At 52.6% G+C, this 21,876-nt stretch overlaps 1 long non-coding RNA gene across 1 annotated transcript; it reads right to left on the bottom strand.

The window, feature by feature from the left end:
- Positions 1 to 1,448: 1,448 nt before the first annotated feature.
- LOC128333505 (uncharacterized) lies at positions 1,449 to 8,880 on the bottom strand. Its single transcript, XR_008310953.1, has 3 exons — positions 8,111 to 8,880; positions 7,558 to 7,633; positions 1,449 to 5,623 (listed from the first exon to the last, which is right to left on the bottom strand). It is a non-coding gene; the product is annotated as an uncharacterized LOC128333505 (long non-coding RNA).
- Positions 8,881 to 21,876: the final 12,996 nt, after the last annotated feature.

Here is a 21,876-nt window from a genome sequence, read left to right as displayed (position 1 = left end):
ATCGTGAGCGAAGCCCCAGCTGGGCAGGACGATTTCCCCACCTGCCTTGTTCATCGACCCTATCCACCTGGGCCCAACTGGGCAAGCTCCCCACCACCAACCATGTTTTTATCTAACACATGATTAGTGTGTCATGATCAAGGAAGATTCTCTCGCCCTATAACCCATTGTGTCGACAGCCCTAGTATTTGAATTGCTATGCCAGGACTTACCACCCAGCCATTCTGAAGAAACAGGGACATCAAGGGAATATGGAAGAAAGCGGTCATCAGTTTGCTGCAAGTCAAGAGCAGAAGAATAGATTGGTGGCTGTTTTCATGTCCCCACCCCCGGATAATAGAGACCAAGCTCTTTCCAGGGTGAACTGGCAGTGAGATGACCTTGTAGGGCACAAAGATGATGACCCTCGGCACTGACAGGCAGCTCAGAGACACACACTAGGAGTATTTGGCTATTTGGTTCTGTCCGCGGCCTAGGAGTCGTTCCCAGCATCTAGGAGGTCGTCAGTCAAGGAAAGGAGCGGTGTAGGATCTTGTGTTCCAAGGCTGGCTTGCTCCTGGAGCTCTCCAGGGTGCTGAATCGCTGGATGCTCTGGGGTCTTTCCATGGTGCCCTACCCTCAGGGTGCTCCATGGTGCTGAAGCTTCAGACTGCCCACTCCAGTTCTCCTGGCTTCGGAGTTCTGCTCAGGGTTCTTTCCACACTGCCCAACGGCATTCTCTCAGCCCAGCCTGCCTAGGCAAAGCCATAGGAAAAGGAAGCAAAACTCTTCTTGAAAGCCACGGAAAGCATTTCCAGTCTTACCAGCAGGACACCAAGAGAAAGTGCCCGAGGAGCTGCAGTGACTCTCTGTGTATCTCCTGCCTTGTTTCCCGCCATACTATGTTACTTTGAGCATGGTACTTTCAACACTCTTCTCAGTATCTGGACCCATTTCAAAACCTTCCCCAGTCTCTACCTAGAAAGACTGGTCAACTCTGCATCAGCAGCTGTCTGGGTTAATGTCGGAAATCTAAGGACCTGCACAGTGCTGCCCCACATGGTGACCAGCTGAACTACAGCAGCCTCAGAGTTCGCAAGTCCTGGAGTGGCTAGGCGGTCCATCTCATCCTCCCAGGACAGGAAGGATGCACAGCTTTCCTGTCTGCTCCTGTGATCTTTGATCCACAGTCTGAGCAGTAGCAAGTCTTTAGAATGAGGCCCCCCAAGCCCACAGCAATTAAGTACAGATCGGATTCAGGGCCAAAAAACCCCCAACCCCGACTCCTATTTTTGAAGGTGGCACAAGAGCCGAAGCCAAACTTTCCCTAATTGGATTAGAGCCCATTGGACTGGAGCCCAAGTATTATGACAGTGGGCAGAAATAATAATTCTCTTCCAAACATGACTATTGTTCTCAGCACATTTCTTCTGGATCTTCAAAAGTTATTAAGCAAATTGTGGTTGTGGTTGATAAAAGCGAAGATTGAATGTTTTTATTGTCTTTTTATTTTCTTACAAATACAAATAGAAGAATTTGTCTTCAGTCAAAAACATAAATATATTGCATTAGCCAAGGGGGGGGGGAGAGGGGAGAGATACTGTAATACCAGAATGACAACATATGAAATAAAAGGTTGCATATTATTTGTTCTTGATCTAGAAATTAATGAAATTAATAAGAGACCCCACTAACACAAAATCATCTCGCTGTCTACTTTCCTGCATTTGAATGCCATTCCCAGACTTGCTTCCGTCCAAACAAATTCAAAGAGGAAAAATAAACCACCTTGCGATGTGAATTTTGGCAGCATATACAGATGTGAAAAATAAAAGCAACTTATTTTTTTCTATCAGGAGTGCAGGAAGAGAGATCTGGGAGAAGATCTGGCAAATTACCTCCAGCAACCACATGGTGGTCCAGAGGCTGTTGCTGCTTCCTCCCCTGGTGCCTGGGGCCAGTACCAAGCAGGCCTCACAGGAACCCACCTCTTTGCTTGAGGGCCCAGCCCCTGTGGCTGGACCATCACTGGAAAGGGTGAAGCGTGCCAAGAAGTCAAAGAGGCAGCCCCAGGCGGAAAGCAGCACCAAAGGGAAGCCGCCACCGGAGGGTAGCCTACCAGCCCTCCTGGGAAAGATTTAGGCTGCTCAGCGTGTGGCCAACACATCAGACAGGAGTGTGCCTTGAGGGAAAGCTCCTTCCCCACCTGAGCCAATAATAAAGAAAAATAAAATGTCCTTTTTTTTCCAGGAGCACAGGGAGAGTGATCTGGCAGAAGGAAGCCCATCAGCTTTAGCAGCCACATGGTGGTCTGGAAGTTGTTGCTGTCTCCCCTGGCGCTGGAGCCTGGGGCCTGCCCTCCTGGGGAATATCAAAGCTGCTTGGCGTGTGGCCAAAGCACCAGGTGGGAGTGTGCCTTCAGGAGGAAACTCCTTCCCCACCTTGGGGAGGGAAAGAAGACTCCACAGAAGGAAGCTGGAGGCTGTGGTGGAGCGGGCCAGATTCCACTGGGAACTCAAATGTCTTCAACTGGAAAAAATGAATAAAAATAAAATGTCCTTTCTTTTCAGGAGCAAAGGAGGCGAGATCTGGCGGAAGGAGGCCCATCACCTCCAGCAACCACACGGTGGTCCGGAAGCTGCTGCTGCCGCCTCCCCTAGTGCCTGGGGCCCGTTCTGGGTGCCGCCAGGAATCCACCCTGTCCCTTGACGGCCCAGCCCCTGTGAGGGTGAGGACTCCCAAAAGACTGAAGAGGCAGCCCCAGGAAGAAACAAGCTCCAAGGGCAAGCCACCACAGGAGGGCAGTCCACCAGAGCCCTCCACAGTTTCCCAACCCAAGGCCCAGGTGGCCCAAGCACCAGGTGGGAGTGTGCCTTCTAGTGGAAACCCCTTTTGCACATTGGGTAGGGGAGATGCCACAGAAGTGCAGGCTGGATGTGTGCCAGGGCCATTGAGGGCTCTTCTTCCCCTAGGGCAAAGTATCCACGGCTTGCTAGTCCTGGGCAGCGACAAGCTGGGGGTCTCCCTCCCTCATCGTTCACCGTCAACAACAAACTCCGCTCTGAAATGCCAAGGTTGGCTTTGGTCCAAAGGGGTCACGTCAGCCACCCAGAGATGTGAGACGGCAGCATATCGAGATGTGAAATCAATCCAAACAACGTCTCTTTCCTTTCCTTTCCAGGAGCAGAGGAGGGGAGACCTGGTGGGAGGAAGGCCATCACCTCCAGCAGCCGCGATGTGGCCCGGAAGCTGCTGCTGCCTCCCCTGGTGGTGCCTGGGGCCAACCGTTCCCTTGATGGCCCAGCCCCTGTGGCTGGACCATCAACGGAACGGGTGAGGCCTCCAAAAGGCCGCCCCAGGAAGCCCAAAGCACCCAGGGGGAGCCAGCACGGGAGGGCAGCCCACCAGCCCTCCCGCAGAGGATCAGGGCCACTCGGCGGGGGGCCAAGGCCCCGGGTGGGAGCGTGCCTTCTGGGGAGAAACCCCTTCCCCACCTGGGGGAGGGGAGTCTCCCCAGAAGGAGGCTGGAGGCGGAGGAGCGGGCAAAAATACTCCAGCCCATCCCCAGGAGGAACCTGGACCTTGGGGAGCCTGGGAAGGACTTCTTCCCACTGGGGAAGGGCCGTCCTTCTGGCTTGTCCGGGGAGACGGTTCCTCCCCAGACTTCTTTAAAAAACCACCCCCGGAAGAAGGCCCTGACCGCGATGGGCCGGCCTCTGCTGAAGCCCTTACCATCATCCTGGCACCCGCCAGAGGCTCAGCAGAGGCCCGACCTGTTGCCAGCGCTATCTATCCAAGCGCTGAGGCTCCCCAAGGCAGAGCCAGCCCCTTCCTCCTGGGGGACTCCGCCGCTCCCCTCCAGCTCTGTGGCCCATCCACCGCCACCACGCTCCTGCCCGAAGACACGCCCTGGGGGAGAGAGACCACCACCTGCTCCTCCCCTGGGGTCGTGTCTTATGGTGCGAGGCCTCGCCCTCGGCCTGATCCTCCGGTGCCGGGCAGCAGCGGTGGAAGGGTCCCACCAAATACACCCTTCGCGCTGCTGGAGGGGGCCTTCCACTAGGTCTCTCCGACACTCCCTGCCATGATGAAGGGGCCTGGCCAAAAATGAAGCCTCATCAGCTGATGGTTGAAGGTAAGCCCTTGAAAAAAATGGTTTCCTTTGCAGTACTATGGTCTTCTATCCTTCTTTTCCTATCATGCAACACAAAGACTATTTGGACTTCTCTCCTCTCCTCTCTGTCCTGCAGGTTAATCTTGCTTTCCTCTTTTCCGGCTTCTTTCTTCTTCTCCCTCTTCACTCCTCATCTTGGACTCCACTTCAGTGCTGCTGGCTTTGGAATCTTCTTTCTTCTTCTTCTTCTCAGCCTCTTATATCCAGTGCTTGTTGTTTCCAATAGAGAAGAGAATGGTGCCTTCTTTTCTCTTACTCGGATTATAATCAACCCTATTTGTCTCCACTGTATTTATAATTGGTTTCCATACTTGCTTAAAATCATATCTGTTTAGGTTTTGTCACATATAATTACAGCGAATTAAAATGTGTTCTTCAAGCATATATTCCCATATTATTTTATACCAATTACTGATATGAAGATTTTCAGCGGTTTTCCAATTACGAGTAATTAATGCTTGAGCTGCTAATATGTAACCTTAACAAAACCTTGTTATCCAATTATATATTCTTTCCAGTAAACAAAAGCAGTCGTCTCAATTCTATATTAAGCGTTATCAAAACTCTAAATTTCGTTACTATTTCATTTTCCACTGCATGCCAAAATCTTGTAACTCTGACACAATCCCTGACGCTTTGGGCTGTGGTTCCCAGCAAATGCAGCCCGCTGTGGGGGAGAGGTGACAGTCTCCCGACGCCCTGCCATGGTGACGGACCTCATCCTGAGGGACTACTGTTTTCGAGCAAAGTCCTGTCCTCCTGGCTTGCCTTGGAGAGATCTCCAGCCTTCTCCAAACAAGCTGCACATTTTGGAATCGAGCAGTGGTCAACTTCTGGCCTGCCACTCACTGCTGAAGCCTCCCGCCTTTTGCCCTTGGGAACAGCAGCCACCTGATCCTTCCCAAGGGCTGTGGCTTCAGGTGCAGTGGCAACACAGTAGAGGCAAGAGAGCGGCGTCTGCAGGGCACCACCAAACACACCTATATCTGGCCTCTGTCAGGAGGCTTCTGCTATGTCTCCGCTCTTCTCCTTGTCCTGGTGACAGCTCCAGTTCCTTAGAACTTCTCTTCACAAACCGTGCCACTGATGACACTCAGAACTAAATGTGAGGATCCCAACACTCAGAGCCTTGGGAAGAGCCACGGTCTGATCTGTCCCATGGCTTCGGGGGCAGGGGACATCCATAGACGGGCCCACCTTCCAGCGGCAACCTGGGGGTGAGGAAGCAGTGAGGGGCAAGTGCCCCCAACACCCCAGAGTTCTGTCTGCAGGAAGATCCCCGCTGGACGTGGCTGCACCTGGCATTCAGAGTGTGTCATTCAGAGAAGTCTCTCCCCGTGACCTCTGCCTCTTCCGGCTGGCCCCCTCTTCTCTGCTGGGAGCCTTCCCCTTGGGCCTGCTCATGGTGCTGCCACATTCCTGTTCTTGCTCTGGCTGCTTGGCCTCTCTTCTGCCAGTTCGCTGGAGAGTCTGCAAAGAGAAAGAAACAAACCTCTCCATTAACGAATTAATTAATTAAATTCATATACCGCCTGACTCTAAAGGGTCTAGGCGGTTCACACACACACACACACACACACACACACACACACACAACCATGAAAAACAAAATAAGCAAAAGCAGCCATCTAAAATTTAAAACACTCAAAGAGTATTAAAAGCCTGCCTGAAAAAGTGTCTCAAAGGCTCTTTTGAAGGCTGGCAAAGATGTTAAGCACATTGCACAGCCCAGGAGCGACGACAGAGAAGGCCCGCTCCCAGGTCACTGCCAGACAAGCTGGCGGCATATGGAGACGAATTTCTCTCGGTGATCTCAAGGTGCAGTAGGGATCATGCAGAAGAAGGTGATCTCCTAGCTAACCCAGTCCTAAGCTGTTTAGCGCGTTAAAGGTAATCACCAGCACTTTGTATTTTGTTCAGAAACCTATTGGTAACCAATGCAACTGCTTTAAAACAGGCGTGATATGGTCTAATCGAGACACCCCGGAGACCAATCCAGCCGCTGCATTTTGGACCAACAGAAATTTCCGAATCAAAAAAAAAAAGGCAGCCCCACGTAGAACACATTGCAGTAGTCGAGCCTAGAGATTACCAGAGAATGCACCACAATTCTGAGATCACTAACGGACACAGCTGTCGTATCAACCAAAGTTGATAGAAAGCACTCCTGGCCATAGCCTTCACCTGAGCAACCAGAGTGAGGACTGGGTCCAGAAGCAATCCCAAGCAATGTACCTGTTCCTTCGGGGGGAGTGCAACCCCACCCAGAACAGGAGGTTCCATCACGGCCCTCCAAATATGACCCCTTACCACGAGCACCTCTGTTTTGCTCTAATACAGCTTCAATTTATTATCCCTCATCCAGTCCATTACTGCCTCTAGGCAGGCATTAAGGAGGCTTATGCCATTTCCTGATGATGAGGTCATGGAGAAAGAGATTTGGGTATCATCAGCATACTGATAACACCCTGTACCAAATCTCATGATGCTCTCACCCAGCGGTTTTATGTAGATGTTAAAAAGCATTGGAGAAAACATGGAGCCCTGAGGGATAACATAAAATCGCTTTCGTTACACAGAGCAACTATCTCCGAACAATACCATCTGGAATCTACCAGAAAGATGGGAACAGAACCACTGCAAAGCAGTGTTGCCTATTCTCAAATCTGCCAGACGATCCTGAAGGATACCATGCTTGATAGTATCGAAAGCCACAGAAAGATCCCAAAGAGCCAACAGAGTCACACTCAGGGGCGTAGCTAGGGGAGAGGGGGCCCGTGTTCAGCACTCTCTCTGGCGGCCCCCCAGAGTGAGGGAGATAATGCAGAAAATAGGGAGGGGTGGAGCTGGAGGGTCCTCAGGAGCTGGGGGCCTGTGTTCTTTGAACCCTTTTGCTCTATTATAGCTACGCCCCTGGTCACACTCCCTCTGTCCATTCCCTGGTAGGGATCATCCGTCAGGCCGACCAAGGCTGTCTCCACCCCATAGCCTGCTCTACAGCCGGTTAGAAATGGATCTAGATAATGATTGCCCCACTGTGCCAGGATCGGGGCCACTGCCAGTTTGGAACTTCTGAGCTACAACCCTTCCTCTGGAGTGGCTCTCTCAGTAGCAGAGCATTTGCTTTGCATGCAGAAGGTCTCAGGCTCCATCCCTGGGATTTCCAAGCTGCTGCCAGTCAGTGCAGACGAGATTGAACAGGATGGGCCATTGGTCGACTCAGCAGAAGGTGGTTTTCTAGGGAAATGATGGTTCACTTGCAGCCAAATACTGGCCCGTAGGAGCCCAGCATCCTAGGGTGAAGGGCCAAACACTGGCTCCCTAAGCTCAGCTGCTGAAAAGCCACTTCTCAGCACCTCTTCTCAGGCGATGAGCTTGGCAACTACCCACTGCAGAGAACTCACCTTCCATTGGGCAAAGTGGCACACCACCGTGCTTCCCGTCACCAAGCGGCTAATGCCAGTAAAAGCTAGGGCTACCCTGTACAAAGGAGAGACGGAGAAAATGGGGTCAGGCATGACCTGTGATGCTCCCTGATCAAGCAGAACAACACTGGTCCCCTACCTGCTTGAATAAGGATCTTTTTCTGGGACTGGTCCTGAGGAGTGATTTCCATCATAGAGTACTGCCCACATTCATTGGAGAGTAGAGAGGAGCACAGTGAGCTGCCTTATACCAAGTCAGACCATTGGTCCATCTAGCTCAGTATTGTCTACAGTGACTGGCAGCAGCTCTCCAAGATTTCAGGCAGGAGTCTCTCCCAGCCCCACCTGGGGATGCTGACAGGAGATTGAACCCAAGATCTTCTGCATAAAAAGAGGGGCCCCATCCCCTACATCTTAGGAACACACCAAAGGTGCCTCATCCCAGAAACCAAGGAGAGGAGGGAGGGTGGCAACACAGAAACAGCGGGGGGGGGGAGGTCATCTGTGGCACCTCCTGGGATCATCTCTTTACCTGCAAGTAGAAAGCAAATGAAGATAAGTCCGCCCAAGCTGGGAGCAGGTTGAGGCACGTGGGGTGGTGCGTCCAGAACATCTGGGCTTGCCCATGAATGATCGCTCTCCCCCTTGCCTTGACCCACCCCTCCCCTGCCCATTTCAGTTTCTTAGGATTACTTCCACGCCACGCCTCACCGGGGAAGGTGGTTCATGACAGCCTTCTGTGCACAGGGCAGAACTCTCGGGGCGGCGTTCTCTCCCAGACCCCTTTTTCTCCTCCTCACGGGCAATTCTTCTTCATAACTCAACCCTGGGGGGGCTGGCCCTGCTGGAATGGTGGCCATTGGCAGGCAGGAGCAGAGGGTGCCTCACGCAGGCTGGAGCAGCAGCAGCAGCAGCAGCAGCAGCAGCTGAGGGGGGCTTCTTGTGGGCCCCGTGTGCTGCTGCGGCTGCTAGGCGGCGGAGGAGGAAGGCTAAGCAGGGGGGTCTCCGCCTCCGCCTCCGCCTCCGCCTCCTCCTGTTCAGAGTCTTGCTGCTTCTGGTCTCTGTTGGGGCCATTATTTACACCCAGCCTGCTCACTGAGGGGAGGGGTGGGGTGGGGTGGGGGTGTAGGAGGAGGGACCCCCGCCCCTCCCTCGAGGGGGACTCCCTTCTAACGGCAACCCCCCTCAACTGCCACCTCCGCCCCGCCCCTCCGGGCTCGAGGAAATGGCGTCGCGGCCGTTGGGCATTTCAATCTCCGCACGTGCGCGCGCTATCCATGCCACGTGGTCGCCAGCCACCGCCCGTGACGTCACCACGCAGGCATCCCGGTGCGTCGCAGCAGCTCCCGCCCAGAGCCCCCACCCTCCCTCGCATCCCCGCGAGCCGCTCCCTTCCTCCAACCCCGCCTTCTTGCCTTCCTGTCAGCCAATGGGCGGCTGGCTCTGCGGGCTCGGCCAGCGCCAGCGCTGGGTCGGGTGGATGGCTCCTGGCGCCTGCGCAGTGAAGCTCTTCCGTAGAAAGACGGCTTGCTCTCTCTGCACCGCAAATTGGGCTTGCACGGCGGGGGAGAAGAATGACTAACTTATGATTATTTCTTTCTTTGTGGTGGGTTGTTTGTGGCCGGTGTAGCCACGCCTGGGGCTGCAGCACATCTCTGGGAAGGCAAGAAGCCGCACCCCTGAACTCCGACGGTGGGAGAGATGGGATTTGCAGTGGCGGCCAGGAAGGCACCTCCCAGCTCTCTCTGAACATCGCTCTCTGACTGGAGTTCCGCATCATTCATGCATTCATTCATGATCATTAAAGTATTCATACGCAAATCAGTGAGTTGCTTGCTGTAATTTCGGGGAGGCTGCAGCCTCAGAGCATGCATCTTAATAAAGTATGGTGTTTAGTCACTTTTCAAGCCCTGGACGCTGCAAGACCAGAGGCTGAGAAGATGCTCTTTCAGCGGGGGAATTCTGCCCTCCAGTGGCTGCTCCATCCATCATCGCTGTGTTTTCCTTTTTGTTTTTCAGTTCTTGTAAGCTTCTCTGAGCCCACTTGAGAAAAGCAAAGTGCTTTGTTTTTGTTTTTAAATCCTACTTCCTCAGAGTGCAAGTATGCTCGGGAGTGTAATTTGGGTTGATTTAGTTCCCTCTCTGGCAGCATCTCCCAGATAGAGCTGAGAGAGATTCCTGCCTGCAACCTTGGAGAAGCTGCTGCCAGTACATGAAGACAATACTGAGCTAGATGGACCAAGGGTCTGGCTCAGTATATAGCAGCTTCCTATGTTGATGATCACCTTGGGAACTGATCCAGTGCAGGTAGTCTGATATTTGTAGCAACACAATGGAGGAAAGGGGTGTGTGTGTGTGTGTGTGTGTGAGAGAGAGAGAGAGAGAGAGAGATGTGTGTGGATGCACATATGCAAGATGCTCACTGCAGAAGAAGAGGTCCGTTTGCCCCATTTTCCTATTTGCAATTATGTCAGTGCGTCCCATACAAAATCAATGCAATTGTGAAATTGACCAATCTAATTTGACAAATGTAATTCGTTTGTGCTTTTGTATATGCACCCACCCCTTACACTCTTCAATTGTCTCGACCTCATCTCAAAGCACCTTTAGACAATTTCATTCCCAAAGTGCTGCTTCTATATATACATATTCAACGGAAGAGCTTCACTGCGCAGGCGCCAGGAGCCATCCACCCGACCCAGCGCTGGCGCTGGCCGAGCCCGCAGAGCCAGCCGCCCATTGGCTGACAGGAAGGCAAGAAGGCGGGGTTGGAGGAAGGGAGCGGCTCGCGGGGATGCGAGGGAGGGTGGGGGCTCTGGGCGGGAGCTGCTGCGACGCACCGGGATGCCTGCGTGGTGACGTCACGGGCGGTGGCTGGTGACCACGTGGCATGGCTCGCGCGCGCACGTGCGGAGATTGAAATGCCCAACGGCCGCGACGCCATTTCCTCGAGCCCGGAGGGGCGGGGCGGAGGTGGCAGCTGAGGGGGGTGGCCGTTAGAAGGGAGTCCCCCTCGAGGGAGGGGCGGGGGTCCCTCCTCCTACATCCCCACCCCACCCGTCAGTGAGCAGGTTGGGTGTAAATAATGGCCCCAACAGAGACCAGAAGCAGCAAGACTCTGAACAGGAGGAGGCGGAGGCGGAGGCGGAGACCCCCCTGCTTAGCCTTCCTCCTCCGCCGCCTAGCAGCCGCAGCAGCACACGGGGGCCCACAAGAAGCCCCCCTCAGCTGCTGCTGCTGCTGCTGCTGCTGCAGCTTGCGTGAGGCACCCTCTGCTCCTGCCTGCCAATGGCCACCATTCCAGCAGGGCCAGCCCCCCCAGGGTTGAGTTATGAAGAAGAATTGCCCGTGAGGAGGAGAAAAAGGGGTCTGGGAGAGAACACCGCCCCGAGAGTTCTGCCCTGTGCACAGAAGGCTGTCATGAACCACCTTCCCCGGTGAGGCGTGGCGTGGAAGTAATCCTAAGAAACTGAAATGGGCAGGGGAGGGGTGGGTCAAGGCAAGGGGGAGAGCGATCATTCATGGGCAAGCCCAGATGTTCTGGACGCACAACCCCACGTGCCTCAACCTGCTCCCAGCTTGGGCGGATTTGTCTTCATTTACCTTCTACTTGCAGGTAAAGAGATGATCCCAGGAGGTGCCACAGATGACCTCCCCCCCCCCCGCTGTTTCTGTGTTGCCACCCTCCCTCCTCTCCTTGGTTTCTGGGATGAGGCACCTTTGGTGTGTTCCTAAGAAGTAGGGGATGGGGCCCCTCTTTTTTATGCAGAAGATCTTGGGTTCAATCTTCTGTCAGCATCCCCAGGTGGGGCTGGGAGAGACTCCTGCCTGAAATCTTGGAGAGCTGCTGCCAGTCACTGTAGACAATACTGAGCTAGATGGACCAACGGTCTGACTTGGTATAAGGCAGCTCACTGTGCTCCTCTCTACTCTCCAATGAATGTGGGCAGTACTCTATGATGGAAATCACTCCTCAGGACCAGGACCAGAAAAAGGTCCTTATTCAAGCAGGTAGGGGACCAGTGTTGTTCTGCTTGATCAGGGAGCATCACAGGTCATGCCTGACCCCATTTTCTCCTTTGTACAGGGTAGCCCTAGCTTTTACTGGCATTAGCCGCTTGGTGACGGGATGCACGGTGGTGGGCCACTTGCCCAATGGAAGGTGAGTTCTCTGCAGTGGGTGGTTGCCAAGCTCATCGCCTGAGAAGAGGTGCCGAGAAGTGGCTTTTCAGCAGCTGAGCTTAGGGAGCCAGTGTTTGGCCCTTCACCCTAGGATGCTGGGCTCCTACGGGCCAGTTTTCGGCTGCAAGTGAACCATCATTTCCCTAGAAAACCACCTTCTGCTGAGTCGACCAATGGCCCATCCTGTTCAGTCTTGTCTACACTGACTGGCAGCAGCTTGGAAATGCCAGGGATGGAGCCTGAGACCTTCTGCATGCAAAGCAAATGCTCTGCTACTGAGAGAGCCACTCCAGAGGAAGGGTTGTAGCTCAGAAGTTCCAAACTGGCAGTGGCCCCGATCCTGGCACAGTGGGGCAATCATTATCTAGATCCATTTCTAACTGGCTGTAGAGCAGGCTATGGGGTGGAGACAGCCTTGGTCGGCCTGACGGATGATCCCTACCAGGGAATGGACAGAGGGAGTGTGACCAGGGGCGTAGCTATAATAGAGCAAAAGGGTTCAAAGAACACAGGCCCCCAGCTCCTGAGGACCCTCCAGCTCCACCCCTCCCTATTTTCTGCATTATCCCCCTCACTCTGGGGGCCCGCCAGAGAGAGTGCTGAACACGGGCCCCCTCTCCCCTAGCTACGCCCCTGAGTGTGACTCTGTTGGCTCTTTGGGATCTTTCTGTGGCTTTCGATACTATCAAGCATGGTATCCTTCAGGATCGTCTGGCAGATTTGAGAATAGGCAACACTGCTTTGCAGTGGTTCTGTTCCCATCTTTCCGGTAGATTCCAGATGGTATCGTTTGGAGAGAGTTGCTCTGTGTAACGAAAGGGATTGTATGTTATCCCTCAGGGCTCCATGTTTTTTCCGATGCTTTTTAACATCTACATAATACCGCTGGGTGAGAGCATCATGAGATTTGGAGCAGGGTATTATCAATATGCTGATGATACCCAAATCTCTTTTTCCATGACCTCATCATCAGGAAATGGCATAAGCCTCCTTAATGCCTGCCTAGAGGCAGTAATGGACTGGATGAGGGATAATAAATTGAAGCTGTATTAGAGCAAAACAGAGGTGCTCGTGGTAAGGGGTCATACTTGGGGGGCCGTGATGGAACCTCCTGTTCTGGGTGGGGTTGCACTCCCCCCAAAGGAAGAGGTACATTGCTTGGGATTGCTTCTGGACCCAGTCCTCACTCTGGTTGCTCAGGTGAAGGCTATGGCCAGGAGTGCTTTCTATCAACTTTGGTTGATACGACAGCTGTGTCCGTTAGTGATCTCAGAATTGTGGTGCATTCTCTGGTAATCTCTAGGCTTGACTACTGCAATGTGCTCTACATGGGGCTGCCTTTTTTTTTTGATTCGGAAATTTCTGTTGGTCCAAAATACAGCGGCTGGATTGGTCTCCGGGGTTTCTCGATTAGACCATATCACGCCTGTTTTAAAGCAGTTGCATTGGTTACCAATAGGTTTCTGAACAAAATACAAAGTGCTGGTGATTACCTTTAACGCGCTAAACAGCTTAGGACCAGGTTAGCTAGGAGATCACCTTCTTCTGCATGATCCCCCCTGCACCTGAGATCACCAAGAGAAATTCGTCTCCATATGCCGCCAGCTTGTCTGGAAGTGACCTGGGAGCGGGCCTTCTCTGTCGTTGCTCCTGGGGTGTGCAATGTGCTTAACATCTTTGCCAGCCTTCAAAAGAGCCTTTGAGACACACTTTTTCAGCCAGGCTTTTAATACTCTTTGAATGTTTTAAATTTTAGATGGCTGCTTTTGCTTTAATTTGTTTTTCATGGTGTGTCTCTGTGTGTGTGTGAACCGCCTAGAACCTTTAGAGTCAGGCGGTATATGAATTTAATTCATTCATTCATTAATGGAGAGGTTTGTTTTTTCTCTTTGCAGATTCTCCAGCGAACTGGCAGAAGAGAGGCCAAGCAGCCAGAGCAAGAACAGGAATGTGGCAGCACCATGAGCAGGCCCAAGGGGAAGGCTCCCAGCAGAGAAGAGGGGGCCAGCCGGAAGAGGCAGAGGTCACGGGGAGAGACTTCTCTGAATGACACACTCTGAATGCCAGGTGCAGCCACGTCCAGCGGGGATCTTCCTGCAGACAGAACTCTGGGGTGTTGGGGGCACCTGCCCCTCACTGCTTCCTCACCCCCAGGTTGCCGCTGGAAGGTGGGCCAGTCTATGGATGTCCCCTGCCCCCGAAGCCATGGGACAGATCAGACCGTGGCTCTTCCCAAGGCTCTGAGTGTTGGGATCCTCACATTTAGTTCTGAGTGTCATCAGTGGCACGGTTTGTGAAGAGAAGTTCTAAGGAACTGGAGCTGTCACCAGGACAAGGAGAAGAGCGGAGACATAGCAGAAGCCTCCAGACAGAGGCCAGATATAGGTGTGTTTGTTGGTGCCCTGCAGACGCCGCTCTCTTGCCTCTACTGTGTTGCCACTGCACCTGAAGCCAGAGCCCTTGGGAAGGATCGGGTGGCTGCTGTTCCCAAGGGCAAAAGGCGGGAGGCTTCAGCAGTGAGTGGCAGGCCAGAAGTTGACCACTGCTCGATTCCAAAATGTGCAGCTTGTTTGGAGAAGGCTGGAGATCTCTCCAAGGCAAGCCAGGAGGACAGGACTTTGCTCGAAAACAGTAGTCCCTCAGGATGAGGTCCGTCACCATGGCAGGGCCAAGGTGCAGAGACCTAAGGGAGGCATTCCAGCGACCTGGGTGCTGCCCTTCCACTGCTGCTGCCTCCTTTCCCCCAAGGGGTCGCCACTAGAAGATCAGCCACCCGAAGCAACGGCATTTGGGAAGGTTCAGACGGCTGCTCTTCCCCATGAGTGCCTGCTGGGATTCCCAAGACCCATGAAGCCAAGCAGCAAGGACCGGTCCGACCGGGCGGCTCTTCTCCAAGCCGAATCAGTAGGAGTCCATGAGAGCAGAGCAGGTGGGTGCGCAAGCCTGTGGGAGCAGGACAGGGATTGGGGGGGTGGGAGCAGTATTTGAGGACTCCTGATCTATATCTGCACGAGCCATTGTTGTAGGTTCCCACTCCTTCTGTCCACTGCACCACCCTGGCACAGTGGCCCACTTCCACGAGGGCCAGGGATTTGGCTAATGGGACCTCAACACACTTCTGTTAACAGAAGGACTTTTATTGAGAGTCATTTCCCTAGCTTTTCTGCTTGGTCACAGCAATTCCATTCCTGGTGGGGTGGGTGGGTGTGGCTGGGATCCAGCAAGCCACGTTCTTAATCACTGATTGCAACTTGCATCTGCTCAGCAGGTCTTTAGGCAAAGTGAACTCAACGGGATGCCTACCCAGCCGATGACAGTCTGAAATACGGACGGGATGCTGTATGCTGGAACAGCTGTGAAGACTCGAAGTCCTCCATGAAGCTGCTGCTGTCATGGTGGAGCTTCACCGGACATGTGGAGCATCACTTCCCGGACATCACCTACAGCAGCTTGGATCATCGGGTGGTGGTGGGGAAACGGAGAGAGCCGAATCATGAGTTACATTAACTAAGAAACAGCCCTGCAAATTGGAGATGCCTCCTAGAAAAAGTTACTACCAGTTGGTCGACTTTAACCCACCATGCTCAAACTACTGCCTCAAAAATGCTCCTGTCCAAAGCCAGATGAGGGGAGAATCCTCTCCTTGTCTACAAAGTTCTCTGCAGTGGCTCCACTGAGGAATCCTCTCTCTGCTGTTCCCCAAATACAATTCTCGGCAGGGTCTTGTATGCTTGCAGGGAAAGTCCAACATCAGAACATTCATCAGTATCCAAGACCCTTTGTGGATCATGTAAGGGCAGGGCAGGATTCCTTCTGCCCAGCGTCGGGAGACTGTCACCTCTCCCCCACAGCGGGCTGCATTTGCTGGGAACCACAGCCCAAAGCGTCAGGGATTGTGTCAGAGTTACAAGATTTTGGCAAGCAGTGGAAAATGAAATAGTAACGAAATTTAGAGTTTTGATAACGCTTAATATAGAATTGAGACGACTGCTTTTGTTTACTGGAAAGGATATATAATTGGATAAAAAGGTTTTGTTGAGGTTTCATATTAGCAGCTCAAGCATTAATTACTCGTAATTGGAAAACCGCTGAAAATCTTCATATCAGTAGGTATAAAATAATATGGGAATATATGCTTGAAGAACACATTTTAATTCGCTGTAATAATATGCGACAAAATCTAAACAGATATGATTTTAAGCAGGTATGGAAACCAGTTATAGATACAGTGGAGACAAATAGGGTTGATTCTAATGCGGGTAAGAGAAAAGAAGGCACCATTCTCTTCTCTATTGGAAACAACAAGCACTGGATATAAGAGGCTGAGAAGAAGAAGAAGAAAGAAGATTCCAAAGCCAGCAGCACTGAAGTGGAGTCCAAGATGAGGAGTGAAGAGGGAGAAGAAGAAAGAAGCCGGAAAAGAGGAAAGCAAGATTAACCTGCAGGACAGAGAGGAGAGGAGAGAAGTCCAAATAGTCTTTGTTTGTGTTGCATGATAGGAAAAGAAGGATAGAAGACCATAGTACTGCAAAGGAAACCATTTTTTCAAGGGCTTACCTTCAACCATCAGCCGATGAGGCTTCATTCTTGGGCCAGGCCCCTTCACCATGGCAGGGAGAGTCGGAGAGACCTAGTGGAAGGCCTCCAGCAGCGCGAAGGGTGTATTTGGTGGGACCCTTCCACAGCTGCTGCCCGGCACCGGAGGATCAGTCCGTGGGTGGAGGCCTTGCACCACAAGACACGACCCCAGGGGAGGAGCAGGTGGTGGTCTCTCTCCCCCAGGGTGTGTCTTCGGGCAGGAGCGTGGTGGTGGTGGACGGGCCACAGAGCCGGAGGGGAGCGGCGGAGTCCCCCAGGAGGAAGGGGCTGGCTCTGCCTTGGGGAGCCTCAGCGCTTGGATAGATTGCGCTGGCAACGGGTCGAGCCTCTACCGAGCCTCTGGCGGATGCCAGGATGATGGTAAGGGCTTCAGCAGAGGCCGGCCCATCGCGGTCAGGGCCTTCTTCCGGGGGTGGTTTTTTAAAGAAGTCTGGGGAGGAACCGTCTCCCCGGACAAGCCAGAAGGACGGCCCTTCCCCAGTGGGAAGAAGTCCTTCCCAGCCTCCCCAAGTTCCAGGTTCTTCCTGGGGATGGGCTGGAGTATTTTTGCCCGCGCCGCCGCCGCCTTCTCCAGCCGCCTTCTGGGGAGACTCCCCTCCCCCAGGTGGGGAAGGGGTTTCTCCCCAGAAGGCACGCTCCCACCTGGGGCCTTGGCCCCCCGCCGAGTGGCCCTGATCCTCTGCGGGAGGGCTGGTGGGCTGCCCTCCCGTGCCGGCTCCCCCTGGGTGCTTTGGGCTTCCTGGGGAGGCCTCTTAGTTCTTTTTGGAGGCCTCACCCGTTCCGTTGGTGGTCCAGCAACAGGGGCTGGGCCATCAAGGGAACGGGTGGCCCCAGGCACCACCAGGGGAGGCAGCAGCAGCTTCCGGGCCACATCGCAGCTGCTGGAGGTGATGGCCTTCCTCCCACCAGGTCTCCCCTCCTCTGCTCCTGGAAAGGAAAGGAAAGAGACGTTGTTTGGATTGATTTCACATCTCGATATGCTGCCCAGTCTCACATCTCTGGGTGGCTGACGTGACCCCTTTGGACCAAAGCCAACCTTGGCATTTCAGAGCGGAGTTTGTTGTTGACGGTGAACGATGAGGGAGGGAGACCCCCAGCTTGTCGCTGCCCAGGACTAGCAAGCCGTGGATACTTTGCCCTAGGGGAAGAAGAGCCCTCAATGGCCCTGGCACACATCCAGCCTCCCCTTCTGTGGCATCTCCCCTACCCAATGTGCAAAAGGGGTTTCCACTAGAAGGCACACTCCCACCTGGTGCTTGGGCCACCTGGGCCTTGGGTTGGGAAACTGTGGAGGGCTCTGGTGGACTGCCCTCCTGTGGTGGCTTGCCTTGGAGCTTGTTTCTTCCTGGGGCTGCCTCTTCAGTCTTTTGGGAGTCCTCACCCTCACAGGGGCTGGGCCGTCAAGGAACAGGGTGGATTCCTGGCGGCGCCCAGAACGGGCCCCAGGCACTAGGGCAGGCGGCAGCAGCAGCTTCCGGACCACCGTGTGGTTGCTGGAGGTGATGGGCCTCTTTCCGCCAGATCTCTCCTCCTTTGCTCCTGAAAAGAAAGGACATTTTATTTTTATTCATTTTTTCCAGTTGAAGACATTTGAGTTCCCAGTGGAATCTGGCCTGCTCCACCACAGCCTCCAGCTTCCTTCTGTGGAGTCTTCTTTCCCTCCCCAAGGTGGGGAAGGAGTTTCCTCCTGAAGGCACACTCCCACCTGGTGCTTTGGCCACACGCCGAGCAGCTTTGATATTCCCCAGGAGGTCAGGCCCCAGGCTCTAGCGCCAGGGGAGACAGCAACAACTTCCAGACCACCATGTGGCTGCTAAAGCTGATGGGCTTCCTTCTGCCAGATCACTCTCCCTGTGCTCCTGGAAAAAAAAGGACATTTTATTTTTCTTTATTATTGGCTCAGGTGGGGAAGGAGTTTTCCCTCAAGGCACACTCCCGTCTGATGTGTTGGCCACACGCTGAGCAGCCTAAATCTTTCCCAGGAGGGCTGGTGGGCTACCCTCCGGTGGCGGCTTCCCTTTGGTGCTGCTTTCCGCCTGGGGCTGCCTCTTTGACTTCTTGGCACGCTTCACCCTTTCCAGTGATGGTCCAGCCACAGGGGCTGGGCCCTCAAGCAAAGAGGTGGGTTCCTGTGAGGCCTGCTTGGTACTGGCCCCAGGCACCAGGGGAGGAAGCAGCAGCAGCCTCTGGACCACCATGTGGTTGCTGGAGGTAATTTGCCAGATCTTCTCCCAGATCTCTCTTCCTGCGCTCCTGATAGAAAAAAATAAGTTGTTTTTATTTTTCACATCTGTATATGCTGCCAAAATTCACATCGCAAGGTGGTTTATTTTTCCTCTTTGAATTTGTTTGGACGGAAGCAAGTCTGGGAATGGCATTCAAATGCAGGAAAGTAGATAGCGAGATGATTTTGTGTTAGTGGGGTCTCTTATTAATTTCATTAATTTCTAGATCAAGAACAAATAATATGCAACCTTTTCTTTCATATGTTGTCATTCTGGTATTACAATATCTCTCCCCTCCCCCCCCCTTGGCTAATGCAATATATTTATGTTTTTGACTGAAGACAAATTCTTCTATTTGTATTTGTAAGAAAATAAAAAGACAGTAAAAACATTCAATCTTCGCTTTTATCAACCACAACCACAATTTGCTTAATAACTTTTGAAGATCCAGAAGAAATGTGCTGAGAACAATAGTCATGTTTGGAAGAGCATTATTATTTCTGCCCACTGTCATAATACTTGGGCTCCAGTCCAATGGGCTCTAATCCAATTAGGGAAAGTTTGGCTTCGGCTCTTGTGCCACCTTCAAAAATAGGAGTCGGGGTTGGGGTTTTATTGGCCCTGAATATGATCTGTACTTAATTGCTGTGGGCTTGGGGGGCCTCATTCTAAAGACTTGCTACTGCTCAGACTGTGGATCAAAGATCACAGGAGCAGACAGGAAAGCTGTGCATCCTTCCTGTCCTGGGAGGATGAGATGGACCGCCTAGCCACTCCAGGACTTGCGAACTCTGAGGCTGCTGTAGTTCAGCTGGTCACCATGTGGGGCAGCACTGTGCAGGTCCTTAGATTTCCAACATTAACCCAGACAGCTGCTGATGCAGAGTTGACCAGTCTTTCTAGGTAGAGACTGGGGAAGGTTTTGAAATGGGTCCAGATACTGAGAAGAGTGTTGAAAGTACCATGCTCAAAGTAACATACTATGGTGGGAAGCAAGGCAGGAGATACACAGAGAGTCACTGCAGCTCCTTGGGCACTTTCTCTTGGTGTCCTGCTGGTAAGACTGGAAATGCTTTCCGTGGCTTTCAAGAAGAGTTTTGCTTCCTTTTCCTATGGCTTTGCCTAGGCAGGCTGGGCTGAGAGAATGCCGTTGGGCAGTGTGGAAAGAAACCTGAGCAGAACTCCGAAGCCAGGAGAACTGGAGTGGGCAGTCTGAAGCTTCAGCACCATGGAGCACCCTGAGGGTAGGGCACCATGGAAAGACCCCAGAGCATCCAGCGATTCAGCACCCTGGAGAGCTCCAGGAGCAAGGCAGGCTTGGAACACAAGATCCTACACCGCTCCTTTCCTTGACTGACGACCTCCTAGATGCTGGGAACGACTCCTAGGCCGCGGACAGAACCAAATAGCCAAATACTCCTAGTGTGTGTCTCTGAGCTGCCTGTCAGTGCCGAGGGTCATCATCTTTGTGCCCTACAAGGTCATCTCACTGCCAGTTCACCCTGGAAAGAGCTTGGTCTCTATTATCCGGGGTGGGGGGGGGTGGGGACATGAAAACAGCCACCAATCTATTCTTCTGCTCTTGACTTGCAGCAAACTGATGACCTCTTTCTTCCATATTCCCTTGATGTCCCTGTTTCTTCAGAATGGCTGGGTGGTAAGTCCTGGCATAGCAATTCAAATACTAGGGCTGTCGACACAATGGGTTATAGGGCGAGAGAATCCTCCTTGATCATGACACACTAATCATGTGTTAGATAAAAACATGGTTGGTGGTGGGGAGCTTGCCCAGTCGGGCCCAGGTGGATAGGGTCGATGAACAAGGCAGGTGGGGAAATCGTCCTGCCCAGCTGGGGCTTCGCTCACGATCAAGCTCCCAGCCTCCCACCTTGTTTCTGTCTCATACACGGTCAAAAAACAGGAGCACATCTGGATCCCCAATTACGGTTGTAGGAAGCTTCTCCTACCCTAACGCTGATGGTGTGAACTGCCCAACTTTTCCCTTTCCTTCCAGTCTTTGGAAGTCCTCTTGTTCATGTGTGCTTGGAGGAATGCCAGCCTCATGCAAGCATGCCTGAGCATTCATTATGTCATTCAATTCCATCCATCCATCAATCAATTGAGATTGTATTGTGCATGGCTATCAATCAATCAATCATCTTTATTACAGCCCAAGACCAGCATAAGAGCATGATTAAAACAAATTAGGAAACCATAAAACTATCTTATTTTAAATGTTGACACTGTTGGTATAAAGTCATGATATAATACTAAGAGGCTGCTACCATTAAAAGAGAGAGTAGCTATAAAATTATTAAAATTCTAAGCATATAAAAAGTGGAAAATATAGAATGCCAAAAGCCGTGGCTAAAATAGAGTATATAAAATAAAACGTGTAACTAAAAACGTTTAAAAATATAGAATCAACAGCAGTCTAAAACTATGCAGAGCTGATACAGGGAAATGGCCTGGCAGTCACGACCTGACAGATCCTACATGCTGCCGTGCAGAACTTGGCGCTGTTCTGCGTGAGCGGAGTTATCTTCATCTGAGAGCAGCAACCCAGTATAGACATGGTTGGAGCGGCCGGGGTGCTCCTGAAATAGCGGAAATAGAAACTTAGTCGGAATGTCTCTGTAAAAGAGGCAAAACAGGAGTACGTGTGTTGGAGGTCTCTACCTCCCGAGTGTCACAGGGACGAAGTCTCTCTGCAATTGGGGTCTTTCTGAATTTGCCTTCCAGAACAGCGGAGGGAAGGGCATGACCACGGGCAAGGGTATAAGCCCTTCTGTGGCTTGGGATTTCTAGCTGTGACAGGTACGCGGCCGGGAGGCAGAATATCTGAGCCTTTCCGAGGACAGGAAGGATGGAACCCTGCCTAGGTCAGCCTGGCGCTCAGTGTCCATCATCCTCTGCTTGGTGGACTCCTTTCACCTGGTCACAGTTCACAACGGGGCGGGGTAAAGCCGAGAAGGAACGGTAGGGTCAAAGGGGCCAAGCCACGAGGGTAGAGGGATAGTTTAAGCCAGAGGTTAAGACCGCCTGCACTCTGGCCTCAACCTTCATCATGCCTGTTTCCAAGCGTAGAGTGGCATTTGAGACTTGTGCATGGCTAAAAGCTTGGACAAACGACAGAATAGGGAGATCCAATGGAAGTTTTTAGAAGCGACTCTCCTAAAGGCCAGTTGATGGTGTGGAGCAAGGGCAGTGGAGTGCCAGCTGCTTCCAGTCATGTGTTAAAAACAGATGTGTGGAATTTCAATTACATGTGCTAGACACCCACTCTCCAGTT

The sequence above is a fragment of the Hemicordylus capensis genome, chromosome 8 (assembly GCF_027244095.1).
Source record: "Hemicordylus capensis ecotype Gifberg chromosome 8, rHemCap1.1.pri, whole genome shotgun sequence".
NCBI classification, from domain to species: domain Eukaryota; kingdom Metazoa; phylum Chordata; class Lepidosauria; order Squamata; family Cordylidae; genus Hemicordylus; species Hemicordylus capensis.
Note: the sequence above shows the minus strand (reverse complement) of the source record. Positions and strands in the feature narration are given on the sequence as shown.